The sequence below is a fragment of the Hemicordylus capensis genome, chromosome 1 (genome assembly GCF_027244095.1).
Source record: "Hemicordylus capensis ecotype Gifberg chromosome 1, rHemCap1.1.pri, whole genome shotgun sequence".
NCBI lineage: Eukaryota > Metazoa > Chordata > Lepidosauria > Squamata > Cordylidae > Hemicordylus > Hemicordylus capensis.
Window position 1 is genome coordinate 334444767 of NC_069657.1, and position 11602 is coordinate 334456368.

At 43.4% G+C, this 11602-nt stretch overlaps 1 long non-coding RNA gene across 1 annotated transcript; it reads right to left on the reverse strand.

Annotated features, from left to right (window-relative positions):
- Positions 1–1245: 1245 nt before the first annotated feature.
- On the reverse strand, positions 1246–10014 carry LOC128342484 (uncharacterized). The gene is made up of 3 exons (XR_008315010.1): positions 9650–10014; positions 8981–9060; positions 1246–2583 (listed from the first exon to the last, which is right to left on the reverse strand). It is a non-coding gene; the product is annotated as an uncharacterized LOC128342484 (long non-coding RNA).
- Positions 10015–11602: the final 1588 nt, after the last annotated feature.

The following is an 11602-nucleotide window of genomic DNA, read 5'->3' on the forward strand; positions in this document are numbered from 1 at the left end:
CCCTCCCCCCCGCTCACTGGTTGCCGCAGCTGCTTGCAAACTCTTGCGAGAGCTGCCACACATGGGATTAGCGACGGGTACACTTTACAAAAATATATATTTATATACTAGCTGGGCCAGGCGCAGAGCATCTGTGCCTTCGGCCTGCCCACCCACTGCTGCTGTGTGTCCTCCCCGATGCCAGCATGCCTGGCTTTATGGCCAACTGGCCACTCCTCCCAGCCCACTTCTGACCCCCCTGCGCTTTCTGGCAGGCCGGCTGGCCCGCTTCCTCTCCCCCCACCCACGCTTTCTGGCTTGCGAACCAGCCGGAAAGTTGGACTGCCACCTCCTCCCGCCCACTCTCGATAGCAGCCCCCTCTTTCTGGTGGCTAGGCTGGATAGGCCTGGCCTGCTACCGCCACCTGTTCTGGCCGGGCCACCCCGCTGCTGCCTCCTCCTCCCGGCGGCTAGGCCGGCCCACCTCCTCCTCCTGGTAGTGGGCCGCCTGTTGCCTCCTCCTGTTCCCACTGGCTGGGCTGGCCCACCACTGCCTCTTCTGGCCGACCGGCTGGCACTGCTATTTTCTCCCCGTCCCCATTGCTCTTCCCCAGGCAGCTGCTCTCATGAGAGCTGCCATGCATGGAATTAGTGATGGGTACGTTTAGGATAAATAAATATATAGATTGCAGCCTATTGAAGTATCCAGGAAGTATGTGGAGTTGTGGGTTGCAGGGGGACATGTCCATATTTATGTCAAAGGAAGTTATTGCTGAGAGTTATAAGCAAGCAAGCACCTACTGGAATAACTATGAATTAGTTTCAGTTCCTATCTTGCAGGACAATATGTCAACCAATGCTGTAAAATCTCAGGACCAATTTGACAAGCTAGATTTAACATCTACCAGCTAAATAATTTTAGAAGATGGCTTTGACATCAGGAAGAGTCTGGATAGGAATGAACAGAGTATTTTAAGATCAGCCAAACTGCCACTTGCACAGATGTTAGAGTGTTTTGTCTACTGATATCTGGGTGCTTTCTATTGCTCTGAGTGCCTTAGCTTTATCACAAGATTCTTGAGCCAAGGAGTGTGATGTTTGTGTATATCCTGGGTAGAATGAAAATGGTTCTTGGCACTAATGAGTCAGATCATCGAATAGCATAAATTGACATAGCTCTATTGACTTTTTAACTGCACAGCTACTCAGGAGGGATTACACTAGTCAAACTGAAGATTGCTGGATATTGTGGAAGCCTATAAGATTACCAAGCAGGCAGATACATATACCAGTCTCTTATTGAACTCAAGCAAATCTGTCAAGTCTAAGTCAACATCTTTGTTAATGGCTTTATTACCATTATTAAAAAAGGGAACATGTTGGGAAAACATTTAAAATGCAGGTTTATTTTGGTATAAGGCTTTTGATGGACATTGTCACTGATGGCATGAACTACTTTAAATGTAGTTCAACTGCAAGTGCTTTAACTACTATTAAATTACATTATAGTAAAAGTGACTGGGACTGCTTTTATAACCACTTTGAAAATGGTTCTATAAAACTACTGTTTTACAGCGATTCCATTCCAAGTTGAAAATTAGCACGTTTGTCTGTTCAATAGGGGAAAAAAGCTAAAACCAGTTTACTGGAGTTTAAGGGGCATCTGGTTGGCCACTGTGACAAACAGGATGCCCAACTAGGAAGATTTCTATGGTCTAATTCCACAAGACTTTTCTTATGCTCTTAAACCACATGCACAGCACCAATGCTCTCATTAATCTCAGTCTCCAGAAACTGCTTTAAATTTTAAAAAAGACAACCCAGGAAATCTGATTATGGATCTCCTGCATCATATCTGGTTTGGTCCTTATCACCCTAAAGACTGTGGTTTTTTTAGACATATTGTCCTTCATCCAGACTACTGTTCTGTTAGCATGATGTTTTGCTAGCATAAGGACACAGCACAATGGCACTGTGCAAAGAAAGGAACATTTGCTCTAGTCTAGGCTCTTTCTTGTACTTGTGGAAGATGTTACAAGTTGCAGATGTTGTACAACCTTGTAGTGTTTCTGAGAAAGTTCCACTAGTGATTGAGAACATGAAAGAGCACCTCAACTTCACACAGCAACATAAACCTCTTTAGTGTGCTCAACGTTTCTCAGTGTGCAGGCATAATGCTCATCTGGATGTCAGCCAATATATTTACCACATCTACAGGTCTGTTTGCAAGGGGCTTATTTCTTTGGGTTTCATGTTGTGTTGTCATGCATGTTACTGAATTGTGCAAATGCATATTATATTTCTCACATATGTTTCCTGCCCTTCCTCCAGGGAGCTCAGGGCCTCACACATGGTGCTATCCCATTTTTCTTCACAACAAATTGACTGGCTATTAGTTCACCTATGAGAATTTAGATATTATTAATAGAACAAACAAACATCTTGGGAAGAAATGTTTACAAATCATGAAAGAGCGCAACAATTTTGAGACTGTTGATCTTGAGAAAAATGCCTTGTGATGTCGCTATTTGAGTAGCTGGATGAATAGCTGGATGAGAACAAAAGTGGAGTTCTTTTAACATGATTTTAACTGAGAGAGACCATCTGAAACACAAGGATGTAGATCAGATACTATTACGTTTGATGACAACATCTTATGATACTATATAGAACTATGATTAGAATGATAATTAGGAAGTTACTCCAATCCAATTTTTCCCTTATTTAAAACCAAAGATAATTGAAAAAGTCTGGATTTAGTGTGCATCACACTATTTATGATGCACACTATTGTTTTCATCTTTAATATAAACTTTAAGCACTAACAGCCTGATGCTATGTTTACTTAGAAGCAAGCCCCACTATATTCAATGATTTTGCACATAGTTACTTTGTAGTAAATCCTACACAGCGGCGTATCTAGGGGTAGGGCAGGCAGGGCACATGCCCCGGGCGCCACTTGAAGGGGGGCACCATTTTGTAAAATTATTTTTTTTTAAAAAAAAATGGCTGCCAAAAACAAAATGGCCACCGTGCATGCTCAAATAGCCTCAGTGAGGCTCTAGGTCATGCCAGGCTTTGCAGAGGCCATTTGAGCACACTCGGTGGCCATTTTGTTTTCAGTGGCCTTTAAAAAAAAAAGATTATTTTAAAAAACGGCCACTGCACATGCTCAAATGGTCCCTGCGAGGCCCTAGAGGCCAGCGGGGTGAGGGGGAATCTTTGCAACCCCTCCAGCCTTTAGGAAGCCCCCCAAAGGGGCTACGGGTTAAAAATAACAATAACAATAACAATAACAATAATAATAATAATATAATATGACACTGTACACATATTCAGATTGGCACTATGTACAGAGAATCAGGGCTTGTGAATACTGAGCTGACGCTTAAGAGCTAGGATTGTATTCATTTGCTCTTACTTTGCTTCTTGTGATAAGTGAGTTAAATGTGATGTCTTGCTAATATGGCTATTAATGGTGAGTTTGTCTTTGAATCAGTGTGAAACCCTTAATATTAAAGCCCACTGGGAGTTTCTTGCTCTCTTTCTCTCATTTTAACTGTCTTTCTGAAAGACTAGAATATATTCCAAGCAGTGACACAGTTTACACTGCATATCCTTTAATTATTTACAGAGTATCTGGGAAAAGTCAAATTCTGCATTTATTTTTAAAACTTATGTAATAGTGATGCTACAATGCATAGTAGAGAATTAGACAGGCACTTCTGATTAGTTTTCCAAGTACAACTCCACATAGTATTTGAGTATTTCATGAGCCCCCACATACTGAAATTTGTAGCTTTCCAGCATTTTTTGGTCTGGCTAAGTCCACTGCTAAACAGTTTTTGAAATATTAAAAGATTAACGAGCTTGACTTGTATTTTTCAGCTGATATTATGGTAAAGTTATCTGAAAGATGGGTGTCAGATGCTTGGACAGGGGGCGCAATTTCAGTGTTTGCCCTAGGCGCTATTTTCCCTAGATACGCCTCTGATCCTACAGAAGCAGCTGTGCTTACTTCTGAGTAAGCATACATAGGATTTTGTTGCATAGCTGCAATCCAATGCATACATACTTGGCAGTAAATCTTACCGAACTCAGTGTGGTTTATGACTGGACTGTAAGGAGAACACTAGTTTAAACATTTCCAGTTTTTGGCAGCTAAGCATCAGCAGTACTTTCCCCCCCTCTCTGATTAAAATTATTCTTGCCATCTGTCCAGACCATATAAAATCCAGGCTGATGTGATATCTTGCATAAAATCTTGATGTTTCTAGTTCCAAATCAAATAAATTAAAATAACTTCAGATAAGCACCCAGTGTTTTGGTGGCTGATCCAAATCACCGAGTCTCTCAAAAGTATTTTATTACAGATCAACAATGAGATAACACCCTTGCTTGTACTTTTCATTGCCATTGCAGAAGAAAAGAAGCCTGCTTCTGAGATGGCCTTTTTGTGAACTTTTTGATACCCTGAGAACATGAGAACTTAGAAAATGGTCTGATTTTACTAGCTACGGTGCTGGCGCACCATTGCATAGGATACTGTATTCTGACTACCTGCTCTATGGCACTGTATCAAAGTGTGGTATTTAACAGTGACAGTGTTTGGAGGACCCCAGTTGGGCCCCTATATGACTCTCCTGCACTCCGACAGAGGCACATAGCCTGGACTTGCTTGCCCACAGGAGGGTCCAGGAGTTAAACAGTGTTTATCGCTGTATCTGGAAGCAGCCTGGGGAGTGAACTAAGAGAAGAGCATAGCTGTAGCTCCCTGTCTTATAGAAGCCCAAACCTGGCCTCCTGACACCCCAAAAGTCTTCCTGTATGGAGACTATGTGTGCTCCTGAAACCCACACCTCCCCCTCAGGCATGGCAGCCATGGCTCCCCTTCTCCTCACTCATTTGTTCACACTCCTGACCTCTGCTTTGAAGCCAGATCATGTTCCTTGGGTGATTCTAAAATCTCGAGAATTAAGAATCAACCATTAATAGTTTGCATCCCCTTCAGAAACAATCCTAATCTGTAGAATCAACACTCCACCAACATGCCCATTCTTCTCAGGAAATGAAAACCACTAGGTAATGTCTCGCTCCCTCAAAACTCATTGTTTCCCACCAGGAGTCATCCCTAGTAACCATTAACTGCCCCACCAATATTTGTCATCCTCAGCACCGGGTGTGTGTGGGGTGAGCAGCCGAGAAGATCAGGCCTCCACCCGGTGGCAGTGGTGGGCTGAGGATGCAGTGGCTGGTTGGCCTATCAGCGGGCGCACCTGCACAGCGAGGAGTGTTGCATGCCCATGATGTCACAGGCATGTGTTGCTTGATACTCCCTAAACAGGTGTGCCCACTGACAGGCCCACCAGCATCTGCATTGGTGGCCTGCCACCACCATCCCTACCAGGGGGAAGGCCTGCTCCACTCGGCCACTCACCCCCCACCCCCAGTGGTGAGGATGATAAATATCGGCAGGGCAGCAGTAGGCATGGGAAAGCGGTGGGGCGGGCATGGGAAAGTGGTGGAGCTCTGGGGAGCCCCCCCCCATCATTTGGAGGCCCCCCTCCAGTGACAGGAGCAAGAGTGGCAGTAGACACAGGTTGAAAAAAGTTAATGGGGGGCCTTGTGGGGGGGGGGGAGCTCCAAAGCTCTTCAGGTCCAGGGTCCTTTTTGCCCTAACTGTGTCACTGCCTCTGAGAACCTGGGTTCTCTTCCCCTTCACATCAGACAGGTAATTAATGAGAGAGCCCTTCCTTCCTTGCTGCTGGGGGGCTTTCCCTTTTTCTCCCCTGATTTCCCCCTCTCTCCCCTGATACTGAGTCTTTGAGTGCTTGTGGTTTTACTGGACTAGGCTGGAAAGTTTTCCATCTAGAACTGTTTTTCACCAGCAGGAGCAGGGGGTTAGTCAGCTTCTTCCCTATATGAAAAGAGTAACCCCCGTTGGGGCCATGGAAACCATCCAAAGACCATGGGGCTCATGAGAAGAAGGTCTACAGCCAGGCAGAAAGCCCAGGAAAAGCCTTCTCATGATGACATTCAGCAGGCATAAGCTCGCCAGTGAATGCATAATGCCCTCGTGTGAGTTTAAGCCATAGCAAAACCATAAGACGGACTATGTGTCCAAGCAAGGTGAACTCTAGCTGTCTTCTTCCACTAAGGTTATCCATGGGGTATCCCTTCCAGTGTAGGCAACTTCTGCCACATCCCTTCCTTTCATTGTCCCTATTTGCCTGAACCACCATAGTTTGAGAACAGTCCTCCCTTTTCCTGCCAGTAAGACCCTTGTGGCATGGGGACTGCCACCTTCTCAGATTCCACTTCCTGGTTCCCAGCAATTTCTCATCGTTTGCACAAACCAGCCCTCACATCCAGCTTTTACTGGATTTTACAATAAAGAGACAATCCTTCTCTCTCTTCCCAACTTTCCTTGGCTTTTATCCCTGTCTCTCTCCCGTCTCTGCCTCAGTTCCTCCGCCAGTTCTCTTATCAGCTCATCCTTCTCTTGCTCCCTGGGCTTTCCTGGGTGGCATTTCTTCTCTGGTCACCAGTTCCTTCCTGGGTGGCATCCTGCTCTGGCCACCAGTTCCTTACTGGTTCTTTCCTTTTCTTTCACCTTGGGTCTCCACTTTCTCCTCCCCACTCTATCCACCAGTTATCTTATTGGCTTGTCTTTTCCTCCTTTACCCTCAATCTTTCCCCTCTCCTTTGCCAGTTCTTTAGCCAACCTTTTTTCCCTCATCTCTCTCAGTCCCCGCCACCAAACTTTGGCTCCCAGTTTCATCCCTCTCTCTTTTTAGGCTTCTTTTTCATCAAGCAGACTCCATCCCACCCCTCCCCCTTTTCCCAGTTATCTGTAGCCATAGTTATGAGGAGCTATAACTATATTCATAAGCAGAAGTAAAGCATTCAGCCTAGACCCATGTCCATCTTGGGTGTTTTGGGAATCCTTTTTAGATTGTGAGCCCTTTGGGGACAGGGAGCCATTATATTTATTTATTTCTGTGTTAACTACTTTGAGAACTTTTGTTCAAAAGCAGTATATAAATATCCGTCATATTCATCATATTCATAATGTGGGAATCATCTCATTGAAATAATAGCCAATCCTCTTACTTCATATGCAATAAAATATGTTTGTTTGGATTTTTAAACCAGTGGTTGTTATTTTCTTGGGAAACTGCCAGTTTTATAATGTCATAAGATCCCACAAAGAGATAAAAGGTTCCCCTCATAACTGGAGCCAGCCTCAGATCAGTTATCAGGGTAACAGGCCCCAACACCTTCTTTGGTACGCCAGTACTGACTGGAGATAGTGTTGTGTAGGGTTGTGCATTTTTTTATGTTTTGTTTTTGGCCTGAATCCAAAACACCCCCATTTTGTTCTTTGTTTGAAATCAGCCAACCCGAAACACCCCAATTATGTTCTTAGTTTGAAATTGCAAAATCCAAATCCGAAACGTTTTGGTGTTTGTTTGTTTTTAAAAAAAAACAACCCTGGGGAAAAACTAGTGGGTGGGGGTGGTAGTGCCCAATGGGTGGAAGCTAACACCCAAATTTCAGAGGAATTGGGCAAAGGGCTGGTTTTTGGTGAATTTTTGAAGTTTAAGATTTTTCCCATAGGGAATAATGGAGGTTTCAGCAAAAGTATAGCTTCACGTTGGGGGGAAAGGCATGGCCCAGAGCAGAGTAGGGTGGGTGGTAGTGCCCAGTGAGGGCAATGAAGCTGCCAGAATTATTTCAAAGGAATTGGGGAGAGGGCTGATTTTTAAAGATTTAATGGAGCTTACACGATTTTAAAGTTCTTCCCCATAGGGAATGATGGAGGTTTCAGCAGCCTTATAACTGCACTTGGGGGGCACTGGGATGGCCCAGAGTGAGTGGTGGTGTAGAGCACATAGGGTGCCAACCACCAGCATGGGTTGCTAACCCATGGGATACTGGGTTCTGTTGTTTCTGAGATGTTGTGAGTGTAGATTCTCTGGTAGCATATGAGAGTGGATTCATGGTTTGTCATTGAAAATTTCATATGCTACCACAGAATCTACACAAAACACCTCAGAAACAACAGAACCCAGCATCCCATGGGTTAGCAACCTATGTGCACTACACCACCACTCGAACCCGGCCATCCCAGTGCCCTCCAGGTGGAGTTATGGGTTTGCTGAAACTTCCATTATTCCCTTTGGGGAAAAACCTTAAAGACATGTAAACTTCAACAATTCCTAAGAAATCAGCCCTTTGCCCTATTCCTTTGGAATCTGGGTTGTGGCAGGCACCCCTTGGGGTACTGCCACTTAACCCACTTTTTTGCCCCTCAGGCCCTCTTTCTGCCCTGAATCTGCCCTATAGACATGTAAACTTCAGAAATCCTTTAAAAACCATTCCTTTCCCCAATTCCTTTGGAATCTGGGTGGAAGCAAGCACCCATTGGGGCACTACCACCTGATCCACTCTTCTGCCCCCAAAGCCCCCTTTCTGCCCCAAATCCACCCCAAATAACAACATCATACATCAACAACAAAAGCAGAGCTTTGCAAATAACCAGGCAGATTTCCAAAGGTCATGCACATCCACATCCCCCCAGAAATACAATTGATCTACACACAACAGTGTGAAACAACAACAATGCAATGCACACTACCCCACTGGCCAATCAGGGTAAATTTTACCCTTAAATTTCCTTAAAATTAATAAGGAGGCAATTGCCAGTAGATGAGCCCACGCTTTCGCTGGCCAATCTGCAGCCTGGAAGGGCCGGAAATTCAAACAGATGTCAAAACTCAGAATGGAGACTGAAGGAAAAAGACTTTTTGCGATTGCAAAATGGAGTTCCAAAACAGCCGAAACAACAAAAGGTTTTGTAGCTGAAACGGACGTTTTGTTTTGGCTACACAATTTCCTGTTTTGAGCACTGGGTTTTTGTTTTTTTTTTTGGCTACAAAAGAGCTGAAATGGCCTGTTTTGGGCACAAAACATTTTTTATCCAAAACAAAATGCACACCTCTACTGTTGTGGTACCAGTGGAAGCAAGGAAGGTCCTTGATTTCCCTTCTATGTGACATCATAGTGATTGAAAGGTTGCTAGGGAATAAAGAAAGGAAAACTAACTGTGAGAACAGCCTTTTGTGCTGTTGTTTCAGCTTTCTACAGTCATAGTGTCTCCATGTAATACTCTTTGTTTTCTGTATACTCCTATGTAGTACTAGCATGCCAGATCTGCCTGGCACTGAGCATCTGTCCTTGCAAACATGGTCCAAAGGAGACAGCAAGGGCATATTGACTTTTAACTCATATTCTGAGAGGAGTCGTTTTTTGAGAGGAGTATTGAATGCCACGCTTGCTCATCAGTTATTATACAAAAGCTCTTGAAGACACCTGTCTGGATACACATTAAATCCCCTGCATCTCTCTTTTAGGTTGTGCCCTTTCCCCCAAAACATCAAAATTCTGCTGAACAACTTTGGAAACAATTGCATAATGACAGTGTCTTATTTCAAATATCAGATTAACTAGAGTTTCCTCTAGTTTTAGCCTGCCGACTGTTGGATCACTTGTCCCACATTCTGTAGCCCATCCATATACTTGTCACATAGGCAGCTGAGTGTCAACTCAGCTCTTATAGCGGTGAAGAAATATATAACTGAGGAAACATAAGGGACTTGATACTCACTTGAAACAAATTAGCTTTGCAGTTTCCTTGGATTTCTTCCAGTCCCAGCATAATAGTTTAAAAAAAATTTGACTAAGTGGGATCTTTGTGAACAAAAGAAACTGCTCCTAAATGTTGCCAGCACACTGTACAGACACAACCCCAAAGGGAACATATGCAAGTGTTCATAGTCGCCAACTTGAAAGCGAAGTAATCATATTGCCATGCCCTCCAATGACATTTCACTGAAAGCAGAAAAAACAGATTATTGTTACATGACAACAAATCCACACATACAAACATAAGAACAGCCCTGCTGGATCAGGCCCAAGGCCTATCTAGTCCAGCATCCTCACACAGTGGCCCACCAGATGCCACCGAGCTGAGTTTCAGAATGCTTTATGGGGACCTTGCTTCTTTACTGTTCAAAAGATATCTGATGGGAGAATAATTATTAACTTTAGCATGTTACCAACTAGTTGGATTCCTGGCAGTGGAGGGGATCAGATTCTGGTCAAAAAGAAAATATATAATGAATGAAGCTACTGTGATTACTTGCTTTCTGCCTTTGAAGATAATGTTTTGTATCATCTGCTTTTTGGAGAGAATCCTGACTCACCAACCTTTCAAAATATGTAGGTATCTGTGAGACAGTGGATGCTATTTTTGAAAAGAAATTGACAAAGTCCCTCACCAAAGGCTCTTATGTATGCTTAGCAGTCATCGTATACAAGGCATATTTAACGGTTCTTTCATTTTAAAAACCACACCTGAAACTGCTATAAATATATTTATGAATGCTCTATAAATTTGACACTTAAAGCAATGAATAACCTTCACAATAATGTCTTTGTTCACATTTCCAGATACTTTTGAATGGCTACCATACATATTTTAGGATGTTACTAGCTAGTAAGTCTTTATTAATTGGCAATAAAAAATCTCATAAAGTAATCACCACAACATATTTCTTAAGACTATGGATGCTATGAATCAAGTAGCCTGAAAGTCAGTGATTTCCCAAGCAACTTGAAGATGCTCATTTAATTACCATGGATATTCACGTTATTAAAGCATATACAGGTACATGACCAGCTCTACTTTCCTCCTCATTTCAATATCATTTTCAGCAAATCATATGCGGCCTGATCTTGTTTACAGGGATACGGATTCATCTTGGAAATATGCTCCAAAGCTCTGAGTGAGTGAGCTAAGCAGTTCTCCAAAGGGATTCCATTTCTAGACACCCCCAGGCTACAAAGTCCTAAAAGGTTGTTCATTCCATGGAAATCCCCCTTCATCATAATATTCTTCTGGTCCACCAATAGACCCTGAGCCCTTTCTCATGATCAGGGAGAAAGGGCTCCACACTACAGGGGAGGAAACCTTAAAACGCTTTCGTTCCCGCAGACTATCCTAGTGTTTTGGCTGGGCGAGCAGATCGCTCACCCAGATTTTTACTGGCTACTACTGGCAACCGTGAGGTTTGGGAACCGGGACACCCCTGGAACTCCCATAATGCACTATGTGAGTGTGTGGTGCATTATGGGAAGCTTCCTGATGCAGGTCAGGAAGCTACTCATGTGTAGGTGCCATGTGGTATTGACACACAATTGACACACAGTTAGCGTGCTCACGCCCTTAACCCTGGCTAACAGGATTCTCTACATTGATTGTCACTGTGCCACTCCCAGTTCTCACGCACAGGTAAAACCGGGCTGGGCATCCTTAAGGCCTACTACTACAACAGCTATGACTATAACTACTACTACTACTACTACCACCAATAATTTAAACCAAAATTCTGATTATAACCCAACAGGCCTGTGTTGCTTATTAATTTGTATTTTTTCTAATATTTGATGTAGGGAAGAAAATAAACGCACCTCTCAGTGAAAATGAATTAACATGAAAATATTCACTATGAAGGAAAATGGATTGAAGCGTACATTACTATTCGAAAAAGGTACTCTT